The sequence below is a fragment of the Salminus brasiliensis genome, chromosome 22, assembly GCF_030463535.1.
Source record: "Salminus brasiliensis chromosome 22, fSalBra1.hap2, whole genome shotgun sequence".
Classification (NCBI taxonomy): Eukaryota; Metazoa; Chordata; class Actinopteri; order Characiformes; family Bryconidae; genus Salminus; species Salminus brasiliensis.
Window position 1 is genome coordinate 608,615 of NC_132899.1, and position 24,549 is coordinate 633,163.

Here is a 24,549-nt window from a genome sequence, read left to right on the forward strand (position 1 = left end):
ACTTTCTGGGTAAGGCCTAAGACAGTGCCGGACGTGACCTTCGTCATCCATGGCCGGAGGGACGAGGGCACCGGCCGGGCCGGTTAGCTCAGTTGGTTAGAGCGTGGTGCTAATAACGCCAAGGTCGCGGGTTTGATCCCCGTACTGGCCACGTCTGCTTTTGCACCGCACTGTTTACCAGCAATGGGCTTGGTCTACCAAGTGCAGGCCATTGGGATTGCTGGACATGAAGTCCAAGCTAGGAGGAGAGTAACTTTGCTCCCGATCGGCACTGTGAAGGACGCTACAAGAGCGCACGTTTCTGACTGAGGCCATCGATGGCCGCTAACTCGTGCCTGATGGAAAGTGCTCTCGTCGCAGGCGAGAAGGTTCCGTAGTGTCATAGTTAGGATCGTGCCGTTTGAATCCAGCGATCAGGGCTCACATCTCAGTGAAACCTGCCTTTCCTTCCAACAAGCATCTTGAAGTAAGAAGGTGAAGTAACGCATCTACTTGCTAAGGAGCCTGTAGAAGATTGACATGCATGCACCTTCTCCAAAAACTCTGCTCCTACAGAAGCATGGTGGAGGGCATCCTGATCTGTTGCGTCTCCGTGTCATGTGGAAACCGCTCCATGGTACAGGGGAATACCCTTCAGTGACTGGTGAGTCCTGCCGAGTGGGTCAGTGGGACAAGTTGTCCTCCCGTCAAGGATCTCTATGCCGAAGGGGCCGCATCCCCTTCGCTCCTCTCAGCTGGAAATAGGCAACGGCGCATGCTGGACAAGTTTTAGAGACCAATACACGGTATCTTTTCCCAGACGGCTGAACTGATCACCTTGACGGAATTCCAACATTCCGACAAAACTGCTACCTCAGCTGTACTCAGACATGTAAAGGTTTGCAGTATCTCCGCCTGTCACGCGGAAGACCGGGGTTCGATTCCCCGACGGGGAGGGCCTGTTGCTTTTGCTGCCCATGCAATCTCTGCTTTCTGAAAGGAGGACGATGCACCGCTGGCTTCTGGCAAGCGTGACTGCTTGCATGAGCCGGGTGCGCGAAAGCTCACATACTGGCTGGGAATGAAAGGTGGGTCGGCTGCTTGGACGGCAGCTTCGCTCAGCTCTATTCCACCAAGGCTGCGAAAGCACCAGCTGACAAATGTATCTGCAGGTACGCTGGCTGAATTTGAAAGGAAACTCTCCGCAAAATCTTGTCGTTGAGAATGCAGAACACAGACTCTTTCCAGCACTGCTTGTGGTCTATGCATGGTAGTGTTCATCATCTTTGCCTTACTCCAAAGAGGTCCATGGTTCAAAGCCGGACGACAACATGCCACAGGGGTGTTTCTGCTGCCTTTAGGAAACGCTCCTAACCAAAAGGGATGGGATCAATCTGTCCTTTGTTTATGGTGGTTTCTCGATTAGTGCATTGGAAGTTTACCCCAACAGCTGTGGCCAATGTGAGCTTTGTCAGGAATGTGGCAATTAAATGACAGATCTCAATCCTTTTGAGAAATTCAAAGTATCGTCCTCACTGGAAGGAGTGTTGAAGCTCAGGGGCATGCTCAAGTGCCCCTGCAGACATCCCCACACAGGCACTTTCTGGGTAAGGCCTAAGGCAGTGCCGGACGTGACCTTCGTCATCCACGGCCGGAGGGGCGAGGGCACCGGCCGGGCAGGTTAGCTCAGTTGGTTAGAGCGTGGTGCTAATAACGCCAAGGTCGCTGGTTCGATCCCTGTACTGGCCACACCTGCTTTTGCACCGTACTGTTTACCAGCAATGGGCTTGGTCTACCAAGTGCAGGCCATTTGGATTGCTGGACATGAAGTCCAAGCTAGGAGGAGAGTAACTTTGCTCCCGATCGGCACTGTGAAGGACGCTACAAGAGTGCACGTTTCTGACTGAGGCCATCGATAGCCGCTAACTCGTGCCTGATGGAAAGTGCTCTCGTCCTATGGGGACAAACTCCCCTTTGCGGATACCTGACGGTCGTGTCTCCATGCCAAGGCAACACCAGCCTAGGAAAAGATCCCCATGCACCTTATCTCCGTAGAAACTAGCATTCATTTGTCGCCGCATACTGGCTGTTAGCACGATAACTTGACTGAGGTTGCACAGCACAGGCAGGACTGGGCTCGTTGCCCACCGTGCCGAAATAGCTCAGTCGGGAGAGCAATAGCCTGAAAATCTAAAGGTCCCTGGTTCGACCCCGGGTTTCGGCAGAACGCCTGCGACATGCTTTTTCTGGCCGCCGCTGTCAAGTTGCTGGGCGGCATCAGATGTCCTTATTTCAGGGGAACTCTCGAGAACAACGCAGGCGAGAAGGTTCCGTAGTGTCATAGTTAGGACCGTGCCGTTTGAATCCAGTGATCAGGGGTCACATCTCAGTGAAACCTGCTTTTCCTTCCAACAAGCATCTTGAAGTAAGAAGGTGAAGTAACGCATCTACTTGCTAAGGAGCCTGTAGAAGATTGACATGCATGCACCTTCTCCAAAAACTCTGCTCCTACAGAAGCATGGTGGGGGGCATCCTGATCTGTTGCGTCTCCGTGTGATGTGGAAACCGCTCCATGGTACAGGGGAATACCCTTCAATGACTGGTGAGTCCTGTTGAGTGGGTCAGTGGGACAAGTTGTCCTCCCGTCAAGGATCTCTATGCCGAAGGGGCCGCATCCCCTTCGCTCCTCTCAGCTGGAAATAGGCAACGGCGCATGCTGGACAAGTTTTAGAGACCAATACACGGTATCTTTTCCAAGACGGCTGAACTGATCACCTTGACGGAATTCCAACGTTCCGACAAAACTGCTACCTCAGCTGTACTCAGACATGTAAAGGTTTGCAGTATTCCCCCACCGCCTCATGCGTTCCTCGTTAGTATAGTGGACAGTATCTCCGCCTGTCACGCGGAAGACCGGGGTTCGATTCCCCGACGGGGAGGGCCTGTTGCTTTTGCTGCCCATGCAACCTCTGCTTTCTGAAAGGAGGACGATGCACCGCTGGCTTCTGGCAAGCGTGACTGCTTGCATGAGCCGGGTGCGCGAAAGCTCACATACTGGCTGGGAATGAAATGTGGGTCGGCTGCTTGGACGGCAGCTTCGCTCAGCTCTATTCCACCAAGGCTGCGAAAGCACCAGCTGACAAATGTATCTGCAGGTACGCTGGCTGAATTTGAAAGGAAACTCTCCGCAAAATCTTGTCGTTGAGAATGCAGAACACAGACTCTTTCCAGCACTGCTTGTGGTCTATGCATGGTAGTGTTCATCATCTTTGCCTTACTCCAAAGAGGTCCATGGTTCAAAGCTGGACGACAACATGCCACAGGGGTGTTTCTGCTGCCTTTAGGAAACATTCCTAACCAAAAGGGATGAGATCAATCTGTCCTTTGTCTATGGTGGTTTCTCGATTAGTGCATTGGAAGTATACCCCAACAGCTGTGGCCAATGTGAGCTTTGTCAGGAATGTGGCAATTAAATGACAGATCTCAATCCATTTGAGAAATTCAAAGTATCGTCCTCACTGGAAGGAGTGTTGAAGCTCAGGGGCATGCTCCAGTGCACCTGCAGACATCCCCACACAGGCACTTTCTGGGTAAGGCCTAAGGCAGTGCCGGACGTGACCTTCGTCATCCATGGCCGGAGGGGCGAGGGCACCGGCCGGGCCGGTTAGCTCAGTTGGTTAGAGCGTGGTGCTAATAACGCCAAGGTCGCGGGTTCGATCCCCGTACTGGCCACATCTGCTTTTGCACCGCACTGTTTACCAGCAATGGGCTTGGTCTACCAAGTGCAGGCCATTGGGATTGCTGGACATGAAGTCCAAGCTAGGAGGAGAGTAACTTTGCTCCCGATCGGCACTGTGAAGGACGCTACAAGAGCGCACGTTTCTGACTGAGGCCATCGATAGCCGCTAACTCGTGCCTGATGGAAAGTGCTCTCGTCCTATGGGGACAAACTCCCCTTTGCGGATACCTCTGACGGTCGTGTCTCCATGCCAAGGCAACACCAGCCTAGGAAAAGATCCCCATGCACCTTATCTCCGTAGAAACTAGCATTCATTTGTCGCCGCATACTGGCTGTTAGCACGATAACTTGACTGAGGTTGCACAGCACAGGCAGGACTGGGCTCGCTGCCCACCGTGCTGAATTAGCTCAGTTGGGAAAGCGTTAGACTGAAGATCTAAAGGTCGCTGGTTCGATCCCGGGTTTCGGCAGAACGCCTGCGACATGCTTTTTCTGGCCGCCGCTGTCAAGTTGCTGGGCGGCATCAGATGTCCTTATTTCAGGGGAACTCTTGAGAACAACGCAGGCGAGAAGGTTCCGTAGTGTCATAGTTAGGACCGTGCCGTTTGAATCCAGCGATCAGGGGTCACATCTCAGTGAAACCTGCCTTTCCTTCCAACAAGCATCTTGAAGTAAGAAGGTGAAGTAACGCATCTACTTGCTAAGGAGCCTGTAGAAGATTGACATGCATGCACCTTCTCCAAAAACTCTGCTCCTACAGAAGCATGGTGGAGGGCATCCTGATCTGTTGCGTCTCCGTGTGATGTGGAAACCGCTCCATGGTACAGGGGAATACCCTTCAGTGACTGGTGAGTCCTGCCGAGTGGGTCAGTGGGACAAGTTGTCCTCCCGTCAAGGATCTCTATGCCGAAGGGGCCGCATCCCCTTGGCTCCTCTCAGCTGGAAATAGGCAACGGCGCTTGCTGGACAAGTTTTAGAGACCAATACACGGTATCTTTTCCCAGACGGCTGAACTGATCACCTTGACGGAATTCCAACGTTCCGACAAAACAGCTACCTCAGCTGTACTCAGACATGTAAAGGTTTGCAGTATTCCCCCACCGCCTCATGCGTTCCTCGTTAGTATAGTGGACAGTATCTCCGCCTGTCACGCGGAAGACCGGGGTTCGATTCCCCGACGGGGAGGGCCTGTTGCTTTTGCTGCCCATGCAACCTCTTCTTTCTGAAAGGAGGACGATGCACCGCTGGCTTCTGGCAAGCGTGACTGCTTGCATGAGCCGGGTACGCGAAAGCTCACATACTGGCTGGGAATGAAATGTGGGTCGGCTGCTTGGACGGCAGCTTCGCTCAGCTCTATTCCACCAAGGCTGCGAAAGCACCAGCTGACAAATGTATCTGCAGGTACGCTGGCTGAATTTGAAAGGAAACTCTCCGCAAAATCTTGTCGTTGAGAATGCAGAACACAGACTCTTTCCAGCACTGCTTGTGGTCTATGCATGATAGTGTTCATCATCTTTGCCTTACTCCAAAGAGGTCCATGGTTCAAAGCCGGACGACAACATGCCACAGGGGTGTTTCTGCTGCCTTTAGGAAACGCTCCTAACCAAAAGGGATGGGATCAATCTGTCCTTTGTCTATGGTGGTTTCTCGATTAGTGCATTGGAAGTTTACCCCAACAGCTGTGGCCAATGTGAGCTTTGTCAGGAATGTGGCAATTAAATGACAGATCTCAATCCATTTGAGAAATTCAAAGTATCGTCCTCACTGGAAGGAGTGTTGAAGCTCAGGGGCATGCTCCAGTGCCCCTGCAGACATCCCCACACAGGCACTTTCTGGGTAAGGCCTAAGGCAGTGCCGGACGTGACCTTCGTCATCCACGGCCGGAGGGGCGAGAGCACCGGCTGGACCGGTTAGCTCAGTTGGTTAAAGCGTGGTGCTAATAACGCCAAGGTCTCTGGTTCGATCCCCATACTGGCCACATCTGCTTTTGCACCGCACTGTTTACCAGCAATGGGCTTGGTCTACCAAGTGCAGGCCATTGGGATTGCTGGACATGAAGTCCAAGCTAGGAGGAGAGTAACTTTGCTCCCGATCGGCACTGTGAAGGACGCTGCAAGAGCGCACGTTTCTGACTGAGGCCATCGATAGCCGCTTACTCGTGCCTGATGGAAAGTGCTCTCGTCCTATGGGGACAAACTCCCCTTTGCGGATACCTCTGACGGTTGTGTCTCCATGCCAAGGCAACACCAGCCTAGAAAAAGATCCCCATGCACCTTATCTCCGTAGAAACTAGCATTCATTTGTCGCCGCATACTGGCTGTTAGCACAATAACTTGACTGAGGTTGCACAGCACAGGCAGGACTGGGCTCGCTGCCCTCCGTGCTGAAATAGCTCAGTTGGGAAAGCGCTAGACTGAAGATCTAAAGGTCCCTGGTTCGATCCCAGGTTTCGGCAGAACGCCTTCGACATGCTTTTTCTGGCCGCCGCTGTCAAGTTGCTGGGCGGCATCAGATGTCCTTATTTCAGGGGAACTCTTGAGAACAACGCAGGCGAGAAGGTTCCGTAGTGTCATAGTTAGGACCGTGCCGTTTGAATCCAGCGATCAGGGGTCACATCTCAGTGAAACCTGCCTTTCCTTCCAACAAGCATCTTGAAGTAAGAAGGTGAAGTAACGCATCTACTTGCTAAGGAGCCTGTAGAAGATTGACATGCATGCACCTTCTCCAAAAACTCTGCTCCTACAGAAGCATGGTGGAGGGCATCCTGATCTGTTGCGTCTCCGTGTGATGTGGAAACCGCTCCATGGTACAGGGGAATACCCTTCAGTGACTGGTGAGTCCTGCCGAGTGGGTTAGTGGGACAAGTTGTCCTCCCGTCAAGGATCTCTATGCCGAAGGGGCCGCATCCCCTTCGCTCCTCTCAGCTGGAAATAGGCAACGGCGCATGCTGGACAAGTTTTAGAGACCAATACACGGTATCTTTTCCCAGACGGCTGAACTGATCACCTTGACGGAATTCCAACGTTCCGACAAAACTGCTACCTCAGCTGTACTCAGACATGTAAAGGTTTGCAGTATTCCCCCACCGCCTCATGCGTTCCTCGTTAGTATAGTGGACAGTATCTCCGCCTGTCACGCGGAAGACCGGGGTTCGATTCCCCGACGGGGAGGGCCTGTTGCTTTTGCTGCCCATGCAACCTCTGCTTTCTGAAAGGAGGACGATGCACCGCTGGCTTCTGGCAAGCGTGACTGCTTGCATGAGCCGGGTGCGTGAAAGCTCACATACTGGCTGGGAATGAAATGTGGGTCGGCTGCTTGGACGGCAGCTTCGCTCAGCTCTATTCCACCAAGGCTGCGAAAGCACCAGCTGACAAATGTATCTGCAGGTACGCTGGCTGAATTTGAAAGGAAACTCTCCGCAAAATCTTGTCTTTGAGAATGCAGAACACAGACTCTTTCCAGCACTGCTTGTGGTCTATGCATGGTAGTGTTCATCATCTTTGCCTTACTCCAAAGAGGTCCATGGTTCAAAGCCGGACGACAACATGCCACAGGGGTGTTTCTGCTGCCTTTAGGAAACATTCCTAACCAAAAGGGATGGGATCAATCTGTCCTTTGTCTATGGTGGTTTCCCGATTAGTGCATTGGAAGTTTACCCCAACAGCTGTGGCCAATGTGAGCCTTGTCAGGAATGTGGCAATTAAATGACAGATCTCAATCCATTTAAGAAATTCAAAGTATCGTCCTCACTGGAAGGAGTGTTGAAGCTCAGGGGCATGCTCCAGTGCCCCTGCAGACATCCCCACACAGGCACTTTCTGGGTAAGGCTTAAGGCAGTGCCGGACGTGACCTTCGTCATCCATGGCCGGAGGGGCGAGGGCACCGGCCGGGCCGGTTAGCTCAGTTGGTTAGAGCGTGGTGCTAATAACGTCAAGGTCGCGGGTTAGATCCCCGTACTGGCCACATCTGCTTTTGCACCGCACTGTTTACCAGCAATGGGCTTGGTCTACCAAGTGCAGGCCATTGGGATTGCTGGACATGAAGTCCAAGCTAGGAGGAGAGTAACTTTGCTCCCGATCGGCACTGTGAAGGACGCTACAAGAGCGCACGTTTCTGACTGAGGCCATCGATAGCCGCTAACTCGTGCCTGATGGAAAGTGCTCTCGTCCTATGGGGACAAACTCCACTTTGCAGATACCTCTGACGGTCGTGTCTCCATGCCAAGGCAACACCAGCCTAGGAAAAGATCCCCATGCACCTTATCTCCGTAGAAACTAGCATTCATTTGTAGCCGCATAATGGCTGTTAGCACGATAACTTGACTGAGATTGCACAGCACAGGCAGGACTGGGTTCGCTGCCCACTGTGCTGAAATAGCTCAGTTGGGAGAGCGTTAGACTGAAGATCTAAAGGTCCCTGGTTAGATCCTGGGTTTCGGCAGAACGGCGCATGCTGGACAAGTTTTAGAGACCAATACACGGTATCTTTTCCCAGACGGCTGATCTGATCACCTTGACGGAATTCCAACGTTCCGACAAAACTGCTACCTCAGCTGTACTCAGACATGTAAAGGTTTGCAGTATTCCCCCACCCCTTCATGCGTTCCTCGTTAGTATAGTGGACAGAATCTCCGCCTGTCACGCTGAAGACCGGGGTTCGATTCCCCGACGGGGAGGGCCTGTTGCTTTTGCTGCCCATGCAACCTCTGCTTTCTGAAAGGAGGACGATGCACCGCTGGCTTCTGGCAAGCGTGACTGCTTGCATGAGCCGGGTGCGCGAAAGCTCACATACTGGCTGGGAATGAAATGTGGGTCGGCTGCTTGGACGGCAGCTTCGCTCAGCTCTATTCCACCAAGGCTGCGAAAGCACCAGCTGACAAATGTATCTGCAGGTACGCTGGCTGAATTTGAAAGGAAACTCTCCGCAAAATCTTGTCGTTGAGAATGCAGAACACAGACTCTTTCCAGCACTGCTTGTGGTCTATGCATGGTAGTGTTCATCATCTTTGCCTTACTCCAATGAGGTCCATGGTTCAAAGCTGGACGACAACATGCCACAGGGGTGTTTCTGCTGCCTTTAGGAAACATTCCTAACCAAAAGGGATGGGATCAATCTGTCCTTTGTCTATGGTGGTTTCCCGATTAGTGCATTGGAAGTTTACCCCAACAGCTGTGGCCAATGTGAGCTTTGTCAGGAATGTGGCAATTAAATGACAGATCTCAATCCATTTGAGAAATTCAAAGTATCGTCCTCACTGGAAGGAGTGTTGAAGCTCAGGGGCATGCTCAAGTGCCCCTGCAGACATCCCCACACAGGCACTTTCTGGGTAAGGCCTAAGGCAGTGCCGGACGTGACCTTCGTCATCCACGGCCGGAGGGGCGAGGGCACCGGCCGGGCCGGTTAGCTCAGTTGGTTAGAGCGTGGTGCTAATAACGTCAAGGTCGCGGGTTAGATCCCCGTACTGGCCACATCTGCTTTTGCACCGCACTGTTTACCAGCAATGGGCTTGGTCTACCAAGTGCAGGCCATTGGGATTGCTGGACATGAAGTCCAAGCTAGGAGGAGAGTAACTTTGCTCCCGATCGGCACTGTGAAGGACGCTACAAGAGCGCACGTTTCTGACTGAGGCCATCGATAGCCGCTAACTCGTGCCTGATGGAAAGTGCTCTCGTCCTATGGGGACAAACTCCCCTTTGCAGATACCTCTGACGGTCGTGTCTCCATGCCAAGGCAACACCAGCCTAGGAAAAGATCCCCATGCACCTTATCTCCGTAGAAACTAGCATTCATTTGTCGCCGCATAATGGCTGTTAGCACGATAACTTGACTGAGATTGCACAGCACAGGCAGGACTGGGTTCGCTGCCCACTGTGCCGAAATAGCTCAGTTGGGAGAGCATTAGACTGAAGATCTAAAGGTCCCTGGTTCAATCCCGGGTTTCGGCAGAAAGGCGCATGCTGGACAAGTTTTAGAGACCAATACACGGTATCTTTTCCCAGACGGCTGAACTGATCACCTTGACGGAATTCCAACGTTCCGACAAAACTGCTACCTCAGCTGTACTCAGACATGTAAAGGTTTGCAGTATTCCCCCCCCCCCTCATGCGTTCCTCGTTAGTATAGTGGACAGAATCTCTGCCTGTCACGTGGAACACCGGGGTTCGATTCCCCGACGGGGAGGGCCTGTTGCTTTTGCTGCCCATGCAACCTCTGCTTTCTGAAAGGAGGACGATGCACCGCTGGCTTCTGGCAAGCGTGACTGCTTGCATGAGCCGGGTGCGCGAAAGCTCACATACTGGCTGGGAATGAAATGTGGGTCGGCTGCTTGGACGGCAGATTCGCTCAGCTCTATTCCACCAAGGCTGCGAAAGCACCAGCTGACAAATGTATCTGCAGGTACGCTGGCTGAATTTGAAAGGAAACTCTCCGCAAAATCTTGTCGTTGAGAATGCAGAACACAGACTCTTTCCAGCACTGCTTGTGGTCTATGCATGGTAGTGTTCATCATCTTTGCCTTACTCCAAAGAGGTCCATGGTTCAAAGCTGGACGACAACATGCCACAGGGGTGTTTCTGCTGCCTTTAGGAAACATTCCTAACCAAAAGGGATGGGATCAATCTGTCCTTTGTCTATGGTGGTTTCCCGATTAGTGCATTGGAAGTTTACCCCAACAACTGTGGCCAATGTGAGCTTTGTCAGGAATGTGGCAATTAAATGACAGATCTCAATCCATTTGAGAAATTCAAAGTATCGTCCTCACTGGAAGGAGTGTTGAAGCTCAGGGGCATGCTCCAGTGCCCCTGCAGACATCCCCACACAGGCACTTTCTGGGTAAGGCCTAAGGCAGTGCCGGACGTGACCTTCGTCATCCACGGCCGGAGGGGCGAGGGCACCGGTCCGGCCGGTTAGCTCAGTTGGTTAGAGCGTGGTGCTAATAACGTCAAGGTTGCGGGTTAGATCCCCGTACTGGCCACATCTGCTTTTGCACCGCACTGTTTACCAGCAATGGGCTTGGTCTACCAAGTGCAGGCCATTGGGATTGCTGGACATGAAGTCCAAGCTAGGAGGAGAGTAACTTTGCTCCCGATCGGCACTGTGAAGGACGCTACAAGAGCGCACGTTTCTGACTGAGGCCATCGATAGCCGCTAACTCGTGCCTGATGGAAAGTGCTCTCGTCCTATGGGGACAAACTCCCCTTTGCAGATACCTCTGACGGTCGTGTCTCCATGCCAAGGCAACACCAGCCTAGGAAAAGATCCCCATGCACCTTATCTCCGTAGAAACTAGCATTCATTTGTCGCCGCATAATGGCTGTTAGCACGATAACTTGACTGAGATTGCACAGCACAGGCAGGACTGGGTTTGCTGCCCACTGTGCCAAAATAGCTCAGTTGGGAGAGCGTTAGACTGAAGATCTAAAGGTCCCTGGTTGGATCCCGGGTTTCGGCAGAACGCCTGCGACGTGCTTTTTCTGGCCGCCGCTGTCAAGTTGCTGGGCGGCATCAGATGTCCTTATTTCAGGGGAACTCTTGAGAACAACGCAGGCGAGAAGGTTCCGTAGTGTCATAGTTAGGACCATGCCGTTTGAATCCAGTGATCAGGGGTCACATCTCAGTGAAACCTGCTTTTCCTTCCAACAAGCATCTTGAAGTAAGAAGGTGAAGTAACGCATCTACTTGCTAAGGAGCCTGTAGAAGATTGACATGCATGCACCTTCTCCAAAAACTCTGCTCCTACAGAAGCATGGTGGGGGGCATCCTGATCTGTTGCGTCTCCGTGTGATGTGGAAACCGCTCCATGGTTCAGGGGAATACCCTTCAGTGACTGGTGAGTCCTGCCGAGTGGGTCAGTGGGACAAGTTGTCCTCCCGTCAAGGATCTCTATGCCGAAGGGGCCGCATCCCCTTCGCTCCTCTCAGCTGGAAATAGGCAACGGCGCATGATGGACAAGTTTTAGAGACCAATACACGGTATCTTTTCCCAGACGGCTGAACTGATCACCTTGACGGAATTCCAACGTTCCGACAAAACTGCTACCTCAGCTGTACTCAGACATGTAAAGGTTTGCAGTATTCCCCCAACCCCTCATGCGTTCCTCGTTAGTATAGTGGACAGAATCTCCGCCTGTCACGCGGAAGACCGGGGTTCGATTCCCCGACGGGGAGGGCCTGTTGCTTTTGCTGCCCATGCAACCTCTGCTTTCTGAAAGGAGGACGATGCACCGCTGGCTTCTGGCAAGCGTGACTGCTTGCATGAGCCGGGTGCGCGAAAGCTCACATACTGGCTGGGAATGAAATGTGGGTCGGCTGCTTGGACGGCAGATTCGCTCAGCTCTATTCCACCAAGGCTGCGAAAGCACCAGCTGACAAATGTATCTGCAGGTACGCTGGCTGAATTTGAAAGGAAACTCTCCGCAAAATCTTGTCGTTGAGAATGCAGAACACAGACTCTTTCCAGCACTGCTTGTGGTCTATGCATGGTAGTGTTCATCATCTTTGCCTTACTCCAAAGAGGTCCATGGTTCAAAGCTGGACGACAACATGCCACAGGGGTGTTTCTGCTGCCTTTAGGAAACATTCCTAACCAAAAGGGATGGGATCAATCTGTCCTTTGTCTATGGTGGTTTCCCGATTAGTGCATTGGAAGTTTACCCCAACAGCTGTGGCCAATGTGAGCCTTGTCAGGAATGTGGCAATTAAATGACAGATCTCAATCCATTTAAGAAATTCAAAGTATCGTCCTCACTGGAAGGAGTGTTGAAGCTCAGGGGCATGCTCCAGTGCCCCTGCAGACATCCCCACACAGGCACTTTCTGGGTAAGGCTTAAGGCAGTGCCGGACGTGACCTTCGTCATCCATGGCCGGAGGGGCGAGGGCACCGGCCGGGCCGGTTAGCTCAGTTGGTTAGAGCGTGGTGCTAATAACGTCAAGGTCGCGGGTTAGATCCCCGTACTGGCCACATCTGCTTTTGCACCGCACTGTTTACCAGCAATGGGCTTGGTCTACCAAGTGCAGGCCATTGGGATTGCTGGACATGAAGTCCAAGCTAGGAGGAGAGTAACTTTGCTCCCGATCGGCACTGTGAAGGACGCTACAAGAGCGCACGTTTCTGACTGAGGCCATCGATAGCCGCTAACTCGTGCCTGATGGAAAGTGCTCTCGTCCTATGGGGACAAACTCCACTTTGCAGATACCTCTGACGGTCGTGTCTCCATGCCAAGGCAACACCAGCCTAGGAAAAGATCCCCATGCACCTTATCTCCGTAGAAACTAGCATTCATTTGTAGCCGCATAATGGCTGTTAGCACGATAACTTGACTGAGATTGCACAGCACAGGCAGGACTGGGTTCGCTGCCCACTGTGCTGAAATAGCTCAGTTGGGAGAGCGTTAGACTGAAGATCTAAAGGTCCCTGGTTAGATCCTGGGTTTCGGCAGAACGGCGCATGCTGGACAAGTTTTAGAGACCAATACACGGTATCTTTTCCCAGACGGCTGATCTGATCACCTTGACGGAATTCCAACGTTCCGACAAAACTGCTACCTCAGCTGTACTCAGACATGTAAAGGTTTGCAGTATTCCCCCACCCCTTCATGCGTTCCTCGTTAGTATAGTGGACAGAATCTCCGCCTGTCACGCTGAAGACCGGGGTTCGATTCCCCGACGGGGAGGGCCTGTTGCTTTTGCTGCCCATGCAACCTCTGCTTTCTGAAAGGAGGACGATGCACCGCTGGCTTCTGGCAAGCGTGACTGCTTGCATGAGCCGGGTGCGCGAAAGCTCACATACTGGCTGGGAATGAAATGTGGGTCGGCTGCTTGGACGGCAGCTTCGCTCAGCTCTATTCCACCAAGGCTGCGAAAGCACCAGCTGACAAATGTATCTGCAGGTACGCTGGCTGAATTTGAAAGGAAACTCTCCGCAAAATCTTGTCGTTGAGAATGCAGAACACAGACTCTTTCCAGCACTGCTTGTGGTCTATGCATGGTAGTGTTCATCATCTTTGCCTTACTCCAATGAGGTCCATGGTTCAAAGCTGGACGACAACATGCCACAGGGGTGTTTCTGCTGCCTTTAGGAAACATTCCTAACCAAAAGGGATGGGATCAATCTGTCCTTTGTCTATGGTGGTTTCCCGATTAGTGCATTGGAAGTTTACCCCAACAGCTGTGGCCAATGTGAGCTTTGTCAGGAATGTGGCAATTAAATGACAGATCTCAATCCATTTGAGAAATTCAAAGTATCGTCCTCACTGGAAGGAGTGTTGAAGCTCAGGGGCATGCTCAAGTGCCCCTGCAGACATCCCCACACAGGCACTTTCTGGGTAAGGCCTAAGGCAGTGCCGGACGTGACCTTCGTCATCCACGGCCGGAGGGGCGAGGGCACCGGCCGGGCCGGTTAGCTCAGTTGGTTAGAGCGTGGTGCTAATAACGTCAAGGTCGCGGGTTAGATCCCCGTACTGGCCACATCTGCTTTTGCACCGCACTGTTTACCAGCAATGGGCTTGGTCTACCAAGTGCAGGCCATTGGGATTGCTGGACATGAAGTCCAAGCTAGGAGGAGAGTAACTTTGCTCCCGATCGGCACTGTGAAGGACGCTACAAGAGCGCACGTTTCTGACTGAGGCCATCGATAGCCGCTAACTCGTGCCTGATGGAAAGTGCTCTCGTCCTATGGGGACAAACTCCCCTTTGCAGATACCTCTGACGGTCGTGTCTCCATGCCAAGGCAACACCAGCCTAGGAAAAGATCCCCATGCACCTTATCTCCGTAGAAACTAGCATTCATTTGTCGCCGCATAATGGCTGTTAGCACGATAACTTGACTGAGATTGCACAGCACAGGCAGGACTGGGTTCGCTGCCCACTGTGCCGAAATAGCTCAGTTGGGAGAGCATTAGACTGAAGATCTAAAGGTCCCTGGTTCAATCCCGGGTTTCGGCAGAAAGGCGCATGCTGGACAAGTTTTAGAGACCAATACACGGTATCTTTTCCCAGACGGCTGAACTGATCACCTTGACGGAATTCCAACGTTCCGACAAAACTGCTACCTCAGCTGTACTCAGACATGTAAAGGTTTGCAGTATTCCCCCACCCCCTCATGCGTTCCTCGTTAGTATAGTGGACAGAATCTCTGCCTGTCACGTGGAACACCGGGGTTCGATTCCCCGACGGGGAGGGCCTGTTGCTTTTGCTGCCCATGCAACCTCTGCTTTCTGAAAGGAGGGCGATGCACCGCTGGCTTCTGGCAAGCGTGACTGCTTGCATGAGCCGGGTGCGCGAAAGCTCACATACTGGCTGGGAATGAAATGTGGGTCGGCTGCTTGGACGGCAGCTTCGCTCAGCTCTATTCCACCAAGGCTGCGAAAGCACCAGCTGACAAATGTATCTGCAGGTACGCTGGCTGAATTTGAAAGGAAACTCTCCACAAAATCTTGTCGTTGAGAATGCAGAACACAGACTCTTTGCAGCACTGCTTGTGGTCTATGCATGGTAGTGTTCATCATCTTTGCCTTACTCCAAAGAGGTCCATGGTTCAAAGCTGGACGACAACATGCCACAGGGGTGTTTCTGCTGCCTTTAGGAAACATTCCTAACCAAAAGGGATGGGATCAATCTGTCCTTTGTCTATGGTGGTTTCCCGATTAGTGCATTGGAAGTTTACCCCAACAACTGTGGCCAATGTGAGCTTTGTCAGGAATGTGGCAATTAAATGACAGATCTCAATCCATTTGAGAAATTCAAAGTATCGTCCTCACTGGAAGGAGTGTTGAAGCTCAGGGGCATGCTCCAGTGCCCCTGCAGACATCCCCACACAGGCACTTTCTGGGTAAGGCCTAAGGCAGTGCCGGACGTGACCTTCGTCATCCACGGCCGGAGGGGCGAGGGCACCGGTCCGGCCGGTTAGCTCAGTTGGTTAGAGCGTGGTGCTAATAACGTCAAGGTTGCGGGTTAGATCCCCGTACTGGCCACATCTGCTTTTGCACCGCACTGTTTACCAGCAATGGGCTTGGTCTACCAAGTGCAGGCCATTGGGATTGCTGGACATGAAGTCCAAGCTAGGAGGAGAGTAACTTTGCTCCCGATCGGCACTGTGAAGGACGCTACAAGAGCGCACGTTTCTGACTGAGGCCATCGATAGCCGCTAACTCGTGCCTGATGGAAAGTGCTCTCGTCCTATGGGGACAAACTCCCCTTTGCAGATACCTCTGACGGTCGTGTCTCCATGCCAAGGCAACACCAGCCTAGGAAAAGATCCCCATGCACCTTATCTCCGTAGAAACTAGCATTCATTTGTCGCCGCATAATGGCTGTTAGCACGATAACTTGACTGAGATTGCACAGCACAGGCAGGACTGGGTTTGCTGCCCACTGTGCCAAAATAGCTCAGTTGGGAGAGCGTTAGACTGAAGATCTAAAGGTCCCTGGTTGGATCCCGGGTTTCGGCAGAACGCCTGCGACGTGCTTTTTCTGGCCGCCGCTGTCAAGTTGCTGGGCGGCATCAGATGTCCTTATTTCAGGGGAACTCTTGAGAACAACGCAGGCGAGAAGGTTCCGTAGTGTCATAGTTAGGACCATGCCGTTTGAATCCAGTGATCAGGGGTCACATCTCAGTGAAACCTGCTTTTCCTTCCAACAAGCATCTTGAAGTAAGAAGGTGAAGTAACGCATCTACTTGCTAAGGAGCCTGTAGAAGATTGACATGCATGCACCTTCTCCAAAAACTCTGCTCCTACAGAAGCATGGTGGGGGGCATCCTGATCTGTTGCGTCTCCGTGTGATGTGGAAACCGCTCCATGGTTCAGGGGAATACCCTTCAGTGACTGGTGAGTCCTGCCGAGTGGGTCAGTGGGACAAGTTGTCCTCCCGTCAAGGATCTCTATGCCGAAGGGGCCGCATCCCCTTCGCTCCTCTCAGCTGGAAATAGGCAACGGCGCATGCTGGACAAGTTTTAGAGACCAATACACGGTATCTTTTCCCAGACGGCTGAACTGATCACCTTGACGGAATTCCAACGTTCCGACAAAACTGCTACCTCAGCTGTACTCAGACATGTAAAGGTTTGCAGTATTCCCCCACCCCCTCATGCGTTCCTCGTTAGTATAGTGAACAGAATCTCCGCCTGTCACGCTGAAGACCGGGGTTCGATTCCCCGACGGGGAGGGCCTGTTGCTTTTGCTGCCCATGCAATCTCTGCTTTCTGAAAGGAGGACGATGCACCGCTGGCTTCTGGCAAGCGTGACTGCTTGCATGAGCCGGGTGCGCGAAAGCTCACATACTGGCTGGGAATGAAATGTGGGTCGGCTGCTTGGACGGCAGCTTCGCTCAGCTCTATTCCACCAAGGCTGCGAAAGCACCAGCTGACAAATGTATCTGCAGGTACGCTGGCTGAATTTGAAAGGAAACTCTCCGCAAAATCTTGTCGTTGAGAATGCAGAACACAGACTCTTTCCAGCACTGCTTGTGGTCTATGCATGGTAGTGTTCATCATCTTTGCCTTACTCCAAAGAGGTCCATGGTTCAAAGCTGGACGACAACATGCCACAGGGGTGTTTCTGCTGCCTTTAGGAAACATTCCTAACCAAAAGGGATGGGATCAATCTGTCCTTTGTCTATGGTGGTTTCCCGATTAGTGCATTGGAAGTTTACCCCAACAGCTGTGGCCAATGTGAGCTTTGTCAGGAATGTGGCAATTAAATGACAGATCTCAATCCATTTGAGAAATTCAAAGTATCGTCCTCACTGGAAGGAGTGTTGAAGCTCAGGGGCATGCTCCAGTGCCCCTGCAGACATCCCCACACAGGCACTTTCTGGGTAAGGCCTAAGGCAGTGCCGGACGTGACCTTCGTCATCCACGGCCGGAGGGGCGAGGGCACTGGCCGGGCCGGTTAGCTCAGTTGGTTAGAGCGTGGTGCTAATAACGTCAAGGTTGCGGGTTAGATCCCTGTACTGGCCACATCTGCTTTTGCACCGCACTGTTTACCAGCAATGGGCTTGGTCTACCAAGTGCAGGCCATTGGGATTGCTGGACATGAAGTCCAAGCTAGGAGGAGAGTAACTTTGCTCCCGATCGGCACTGTGAAGGACGCTACAAGAGCGCACATTTCTGACTGAGGCCATCGATAGCCGCTAACTCGTGCCTGATGGAAAGTGCTCTCGTCCTATGGGGACAAACTCCCCTTTGCAGATACCTCTGACGGTCGTGTCTCCATGCCAAGGCAACACCAGCCTAGGAAAAGATCCCCATGCACCTTATCTCCGTAGAAACTAGCATTCATTTGTCGCCGCATAATGGCTGTTAGCACGATAACTTGACTGAGATTGCACAGCACAGGCAGGACTGGGTTCGCTGCCCACTGTGCCGAAATAGCTCAGTTGGGAGAGCGTTAGACTGAAGATCTAAAGGTCCCTGGTTCAATCCCGGGTTTCGGCAGAACGGCGCATGCTGGACAAGTTTTAGAGACCAATACACGGTATCTTTTCCCAGACGGCTGAACTGATCACCTTGACGGAATTCCAACGTTCCGACAAAACTGCTACCTCAGCTGTACTCAGACATGTAAAGGTTTGCAGTATTCCCCCACCCCCTCATGCGTTCCTCGTTAGCATAGTGGACAGAATCTCTGCCTGTCACGCGGAAGACCGGGGTTCGATTCCCCGACGGGGAGGGCCTGTTGCTTTTGCTGCCCATGCAACCTCTGCTTTCTGAAAGGAGGACGATGCACCGCTGGCTTCTGGCAAGCGTGACTGCTTGCATGAGCCGGGTGCGCGAAAGCTCACATACTGGCTGGGAATGAAATGTGGGTCGGCTGCTTGGACGGCAGCTTCGCTCAGCTCTATTCCACCAAGGCTGCGAAAGCACCAGCTGACAAATGTATCTGCAGGTACGCTGGCTGAATTTGAAAGGAAACTCTCCACAAAATCTTGTCGTTGAGAATGCAGAACACAGACTCTTTCCAGCACTGCTTGTGGTCTATGCATGGTAGTGTTCATCATCTTTGCCTTACTCCAAAGAGGTCCATGGTTCAAAGCCGGACGACAACATGCCACAGGGGTGTTTCTGTTGCCTTTAGGAAACATTCCTAACCAAAAGGGATGGGATCAATCTGTCCTTTGTCTATGGTGGTTTCCCGATTAGTGCATTGGAAGTTTACCCCAACAACTGTGGCCAATGTGAGCTTTGTCAGGAATGTGGCAATTAAATGACAGATCTCAATCCATTTGAGAAATTCAAAGTATCGTCCTCACTGGAAGGAGTGTTGAAGCTCAGGGGCATGCTCCAGTGCCCCTGCAGACATCCCCACACAGGCACTTTCTGGGTAAGGCCTAAGGCAGTGCCGGACGTGACCTTCGTCATCCATGGCCGGAGGGGCGAGGGCACCGGCCGGGCCGGTTAGCTCAGTTGGTTAGAGCGTGGTGCTAATAACGCCAAGGTCGCGGGTTCGATCCCCGTACTGGCCACATCTGCTTTTGCACCGCACTGTTTACCAGCAATGGGCTTGGTCTACCAAGTGCAGGCCATTGGGATTGCTGGACATGAAGTCCAAGCTAGGAGGAGAGTAACTTTGCTCCCGATCGGCACTGTGAAGGACGCTACAAGAGCGCACGTTTCTGACTGAGGCCATCGATAGCCGCTAACTCGTGCCTGATGGAAAGTGCTCTCGTCCTATGGGGACAAACTCCCCTTTGCGGATACCTCTGACGGTCGTGTCTCCATGCCAAGGCAACACCAGCCTAGGAAAAGATCCCCATGCACCTTATCTCCGTAGAAACTAGCATTCATTTGTCGCCGCATACTGGCTGTTAGCACGATAACTTGACTGAGGTTGCACAGCACAGGCAGGACTGGGCTCGCTGCCCACCGTGCTGAATTAGCTCAGTTGGGAAAGCGTTAGACTGAAGATCTAAAGGTCGCTGGTTCGATCCCGGGTTTCGGCAGAACGCCTGCGACATGCTTTTTCTGGCCGCCGCTGTCAAGTTGCTGGGCGGCATCAGATGTCCTTATTTCAGGGGAACTCTTGAGAACAACGCAGGCGAGAAGGTTCCGTAGTGTCATAGTTAGGACCGTGCCGTTTGAATCCAGCGATCAGGGGTCACATCTCAGTGAAACCTGCCTTTCCTTCCAACAAGCATCTTGAAGTAAGAAGGTGAAGTAACGCATCTACTTGCTAAGGAGCCTGTAGAAGATTGACATGCATGCACCTTCTCCAAAAACTCTGCTCCTACAGAAGCATGGTGGAGGGCATCCTGATCTGTTGCGTCTCCGTGTGATGTGGAAACCGCTCCATGGTACAGGGGAATACCCTTCAGTGACTGGTGAGTCCTGCCGAGTGGGTCAGTGGGACAAGTTGTCCTCCCGTCAAGGATCTCTATGCCGAAGGGGCCGCATCCCCTTGGCTCCTCTCAGCTGGAAATAGGCAACGGCGCTTGCTGGACAAGTTTTAGAGACCAATACACGGTATCTTTTCCCAGACGGCTGAACTGATCACCTTGACGGAATTCCAACGTTCCGACAAAACAGCTACCTCAGCTGTACTCAGACATGTAAAGGTTTGCAGTATTCCCCCACCGCCTCATGCGTTCCTCGTTAGTATAGTGGACAGTATCTCCGCCTGTCACGCGGAAGACCGGGGTTCGATTCCCCGACGGGGAGGGCCTGTTGCTTTTGCTGCCCATGCAACCTCTTCTTTCTGAAAGGAGGACGATGCACCGCTGGCTTCTGGCAAGCGTGACTGCTTGCATGAGCCGGGTACGCGAAAGCTCACATACTGGCTGGGAATGAAATGTGGGTCGGCTGCTTGGACGGCAGCTTCGCTCAGCTCTATTCCACCAAGGCTGCGAAAGCACCAGCTGACAAATGTATCTGCAGGTACGCTGGCTGAATTTGAAAGGAAACTCTCCGCAAAATCTTGTCGTTGAGAATGCAGAACACAGACTCTTTCCAGCACTGCTTGTGGTCTATGCATGATAGTGTTCATCATCTTTGCCTTACTCCAAAGAGGTCCATGGTTCAAAGCCGGACGACAACATGCCACAGGGGTGTTTCTGCTGCCTTTAGGAAACGCTCCTAACCAAAAGGGATGGGATCAATCTGTCCTTTGTCTATGGTGGTTTCTCGATTAGTGCATTGGAAGTTTACCCCAACAGCTGTGGCCAATGTGAGCTTTGTCAGGAATGTGGCAATTAAATGACAGATCTCAATCCATTTGAGAAATTCAAAGTATCGTCCTCACTGGAAGGAGTGTTGAAGCTCAGGGGCATGCTCCAGTGCCCCTGCAGACATCCCCACACAGGCACTTTCTGGGTAAGGCCTAAGGCAGTGCCGGACGTGACCTTCGTCATCCACGGCCGGAGGGGCGAGAGCACCGGCTGGACCGGTTAGCTCAGTTGGTTAAAGCGTGGTGCTAATAACGCCAAGGTCTCTGGTTCGATCCCCATACTGGCCACATCTGCTTTTGCACCGCACTGTTTACCAGCAATGGGCTTGGTCTACCAAGTGCAGGCCATTGGGATTGCTGGACATGAAGTCCAAGCTAGGAGGAGAGTAACTTTGCTCCCGATCGGCACTGTGAAGGACGCTGCAAGAGCGCACGTTTCTGACTGAGGCCATCGATAGCCGCTTACTCGTGCCTGATGGAAAGTGCTCTCGTCCTATGGGGACAAACTCCCCTTTGCGGATACCTCTGACGGTTGTGTCTCCATGCCAAGGCAACACCAGCCTAGAAAAAGATCCCCATGCACCTTATCTCCGTAGAAACTAGCATTCATTTGTCGCCGCATACTGGCTGTTAGCACAATAACTTGACTGAGGTTGCACAGCACAGGCAGGACTGGGCTCGCTGCCCTCCGTGCTGAAATAGCTCAGTTGGGAAAGCGCTAGACTGAAGATCTAAAGGTCCCTGGTTCGATCCCAGGTTTCGGCAGAACGCCTTCGACATGCTTTTTCTGGCCGCCGCTGTCAAGTTGCTGGGCGGCATCAGATGTCCTTATTTCAGGGGAACTCTTGAGAACAACGCAGGCGAGAAGGTTCCGTAGTGTCATAGTTAGGACCGTGCCGTTTGAATCCAGCGATCAGGGGTCACATCTCAGTGAAACCTGCCTTTCCTTCCAACAAGCATCTTGAAGTAAGAAGGTGAAGTAACGCATCTACTTGCTAAGGAGCCTGTAGAAGATTGACATGCATGCACCTTCTCCAAAAACTCTGCTCCTACAGAAGCATGGTGGAGGGCATCCTGATCTGTTGCGTCTCCGTGTGATGTGGAAACCGCTCCATGGTACAGGGGAATACCCTTCAGTGACTGGTGAGTCCTGCCGAGTGGGTTAGTGGGACAAGTTGTCCTCCCGTCAAGGATCTCTATGCCGAAGGGGCCGCATCCCCTTCGCTCCTCTCAGCTGGAAATAGGCAACGGCGCATGCTGGACAAGTTTTAGAGACCAATACACGGTATCTTTTCCCAGACGGCTGAACTGATCACCTTGACGGAATTCCAACGTTCCGACAAAACTGCTACCTCAGCTGTACTCAGACATGTAAAGGTTTGCAGTATTCCCCCACCGCCTCATGCGTTCCTCGTTAGTATAGTGGACAGTATCTCCGCCTGTCACGCGGAAGACCGGGGTTCGATTCCCCGACGGGGAGGGCCTGTTGCTTTTGCTGCCCATGCAACCTCTGCTTTCTGAAAGGAGGACGATGCACCGCTGGCTTCTGGCAAGCGTGACTGCTTGCATGAGCCGGGTGCGTGAAAGCTCACATACTGGCTGGGAATGAAATGTGGGTCGGCTGCTTGGACGGCAGCTTCGCTCAGCTCTATTCCACCAAGGCTGCGAAAGCACCAGCTGACAAATGTATCTGCAGGTACGCTGGCTGAATTTGAAAGGAAACTCTCCGCAAAATCTTGTCTTTGAGAATGCAGAACACAGACTCTTTCCAGCACTGCTTGTGGTCTATGCATGGTAGTGTTCATCATCTTTGCCTTACTCCAAAGAGGTCCATGGTTCAAAGCCGGACGACAACATGCCACAGGGGTGTTTCTGCTGCCTTTAGGAAACGCTCCTAACCAAAAGGGATGGGATCAATCTGTCCTTTGTCTATGGTGGTTTCTCGATTAGTGCATTGGAAGTTTACCCCAACAGCTGTGGCCAATGTGAGCTTTGTCAGGAATGTGGCAATTAAATGACAGATCTCAATCCATTTGAGAAATTCAAAGTATCGTCCTCACTGGAAGGAGTGTTGAAGCTCAGGGGCATGCTCCAGTGCCCCTGCAGACATCCCCACACAGGCACTTTCTGGGTAAGGCCTAAGGCAGTGCCGGACGTGACCTTCGTCATCCACGGCCGGAGGGGCGAGGGCACCGGCCGGGCCGGTTAGCTCAGTTGGTTAGAGCGTGGTGCTAATAATGCCAAGGTCGCGGGTTTGATCCCCGTACTGGCCACATCTGCTTTTGCACCGCACTGTTTACCAGCAATGGGCTTGGTCTACCAAGTGCAGGCCATTGGGATTGCTGGACATGAAGTCCAAGCTAGGAGGAGAGTAACTTTGCTCCCGATCGGCACTGTGAAGGACGCTACAAGAGCGCACGTTTCTGACTGAGGCCATCGATAGCCGCTAACTCGTGCCTGATGGAAAGTGCTCTCGTCCTATGGGGACAAACTCCCCTTTGCGGATACCTCTGACGGTCGTGTCTCCATGCCAAGGCAACACCAGCCTAGGAAAAGATCCCCATGCACCTTATCTCCGTAGAAACTAGCATTCATTTGTCGCCGCATACTGGCTGTTAGCACGATAACTTGACTGAGGTTGCACAGCACAGGCAGGACTGGGCTCGCTGCCCACCGTGCTGAATTAGCTCAGTTGGGAAAGCGTTAGACTGAAAATCTAAAGGTCGCTGGTTCGATCCCGGGTTTCGGCAGAACGCCTGCGACATGCTTTTTCTGGCCGCCGCTGTCAAATTGCTGGGCGGCATCAGATGTCCTTATTTCAGGGGAACTCTTGAGAACAACGCAGGCGAGAAGGTTCCGTAGTGTCATAGTTAGGACCGTGCCGTTTGAATCCAGCGATCAGGGATCACATCTCAGTGAAACCTGCCTTTCCTTCCAACAAGCATCTTGAAGCAAGAAGGTGAAGTAACACATCTACTTGCTAAGGAGCCTGTAGAAGATTGACATGCATGCACCTTCTCCAAAAACTCTGCTCCTACAGAAGCATGGTGGAGGGCATCCTGATCTGTTGCGTCTCCGTGTGATGTGGAAACCGCTCCATGGTACAGGGGAATACCCTTCAGTGACTGGTGAGTCCTGCCGAGTGGGTCAGTGGGACAAGTTGTCCTCCCGTCAAGGATCTCTATGCCGAAGGGGCCGCATCCCCTTCGCTCCTCTCAGCTGGAAATAGGCAACGGCGCTTGCTGGACAAGTTTTAGAGACCAATACACGGTATCTTTTCCCAGACGGCTGAACTGATCACCTTGACGGAATTCCAACGTTCCGACAAAACTGCTACCTCAGCTGTACTCAGACATGTAAAGGTTTGCAGTATTCCCCCACCGCCTCATGCGTTCCTCGTTAGTATAGTGGACAGTATCTCCGCCTGTCACGCGGAAAACCGGGGTTCGATTCCCCGACGGGGAGGGCCTGTTGCTTTTGCTGCCCATGCAACCTCTGCTTTCTGAAAGGAGGACGATGCACCGCTGGCTTCTGGCAAGCGTGACTGCTTGCATGAGCCGGGTACGCGAATGCTCACATACTGGCTGGGAATGAAATGTGGGTCGGCTGCTTGGACGGCAGCTTCGCTCAGCTCTATTCCACCAAGGCTGCGAAAGCACCAGCTGACAAATGTATC

The 24,549-nt window shown here is 52.5% G+C and overlaps 12 non-coding genes across 12 annotated transcripts; all 12 read left to right on the forward strand.

Moving 5' to 3' along the window:
- Positions 1-77: 77 nt before the first annotated feature.
- Positions 78-151, forward strand: trnai-aau (transfer RNA isoleucine (anticodon AAU)). The gene has a single exon. It is a non-coding gene; the product is annotated as a tRNA-Ile (tRNA).
- A 2,695-nt stretch (positions 152-2,846) lies between these two features.
- On the forward strand, positions 2,847-2,918 carry trnad-guc (transfer RNA aspartic acid (anticodon GUC)). The gene has a single exon. It is a non-coding gene; the product is annotated as a tRNA-Asp (tRNA).
- Positions 2,919-3,637: 719 nt separating this feature from the next.
- On the forward strand, positions 3,638-3,711 carry trnai-aau (transfer RNA isoleucine (anticodon AAU)). Its single transcript has one exon. It is a non-coding gene; the product is annotated as a tRNA-Ile (tRNA).
- Positions 3,712-4,831: 1,120 nt separating this feature from the next.
- On the forward strand, positions 4,832-4,903 carry trnad-guc (transfer RNA aspartic acid (anticodon GUC)). Its single transcript has one exon. It is a non-coding gene; the product is annotated as a tRNA-Asp (tRNA).
- Positions 4,904-6,816: 1,913 nt separating this feature from the next.
- trnad-guc (transfer RNA aspartic acid (anticodon GUC)) lies at positions 6,817-6,888 on the forward strand. The gene has a single exon. It is a non-coding gene; the product is annotated as a tRNA-Asp (tRNA).
- Positions 6,889-9,590: 2,702 nt separating this feature from the next.
- On the forward strand, positions 9,591-9,663 carry trnaf-gaa (transfer RNA phenylalanine (anticodon GAA)). The gene has a single exon. It is a non-coding gene; the product is annotated as a tRNA-Phe (tRNA).
- Positions 9,664-14,585: 4,922 nt separating this feature from the next.
- On the forward strand, positions 14,586-14,658 carry trnaf-gaa (transfer RNA phenylalanine (anticodon GAA)). Its single transcript has one exon. It is a non-coding gene; the product is annotated as a tRNA-Phe (tRNA).
- A 3,417-nt stretch (positions 14,659-18,075) lies between these two features.
- Positions 18,076-18,148, forward strand: trnaf-gaa (transfer RNA phenylalanine (anticodon GAA)). The gene has a single exon. It is a non-coding gene; the product is annotated as a tRNA-Phe (tRNA).
- Positions 18,149-19,102: 954 nt separating this feature from the next.
- On the forward strand, positions 19,103-19,176 carry trnai-aau (transfer RNA isoleucine (anticodon AAU)). The gene has a single exon. It is a non-coding gene; the product is annotated as a tRNA-Ile (tRNA).
- Positions 19,177-20,296: 1,120 nt separating this feature from the next.
- On the forward strand, positions 20,297-20,368 carry trnad-guc (transfer RNA aspartic acid (anticodon GUC)). The gene has a single exon. It is a non-coding gene; the product is annotated as a tRNA-Asp (tRNA).
- Positions 20,369-22,281: 1,913 nt separating this feature from the next.
- On the forward strand, positions 22,282-22,353 carry trnad-guc (transfer RNA aspartic acid (anticodon GUC)). The gene has a single exon. It is a non-coding gene; the product is annotated as a tRNA-Asp (tRNA).
- Positions 22,354-23,072: 719 nt separating this feature from the next.
- trnai-aau (transfer RNA isoleucine (anticodon AAU)) lies at positions 23,073-23,146 on the forward strand. Its single transcript has one exon. It is a non-coding gene; the product is annotated as a tRNA-Ile (tRNA).
- The last annotated feature ends 1,403 nt before the right edge of the window (positions 23,147-24,549 follow it).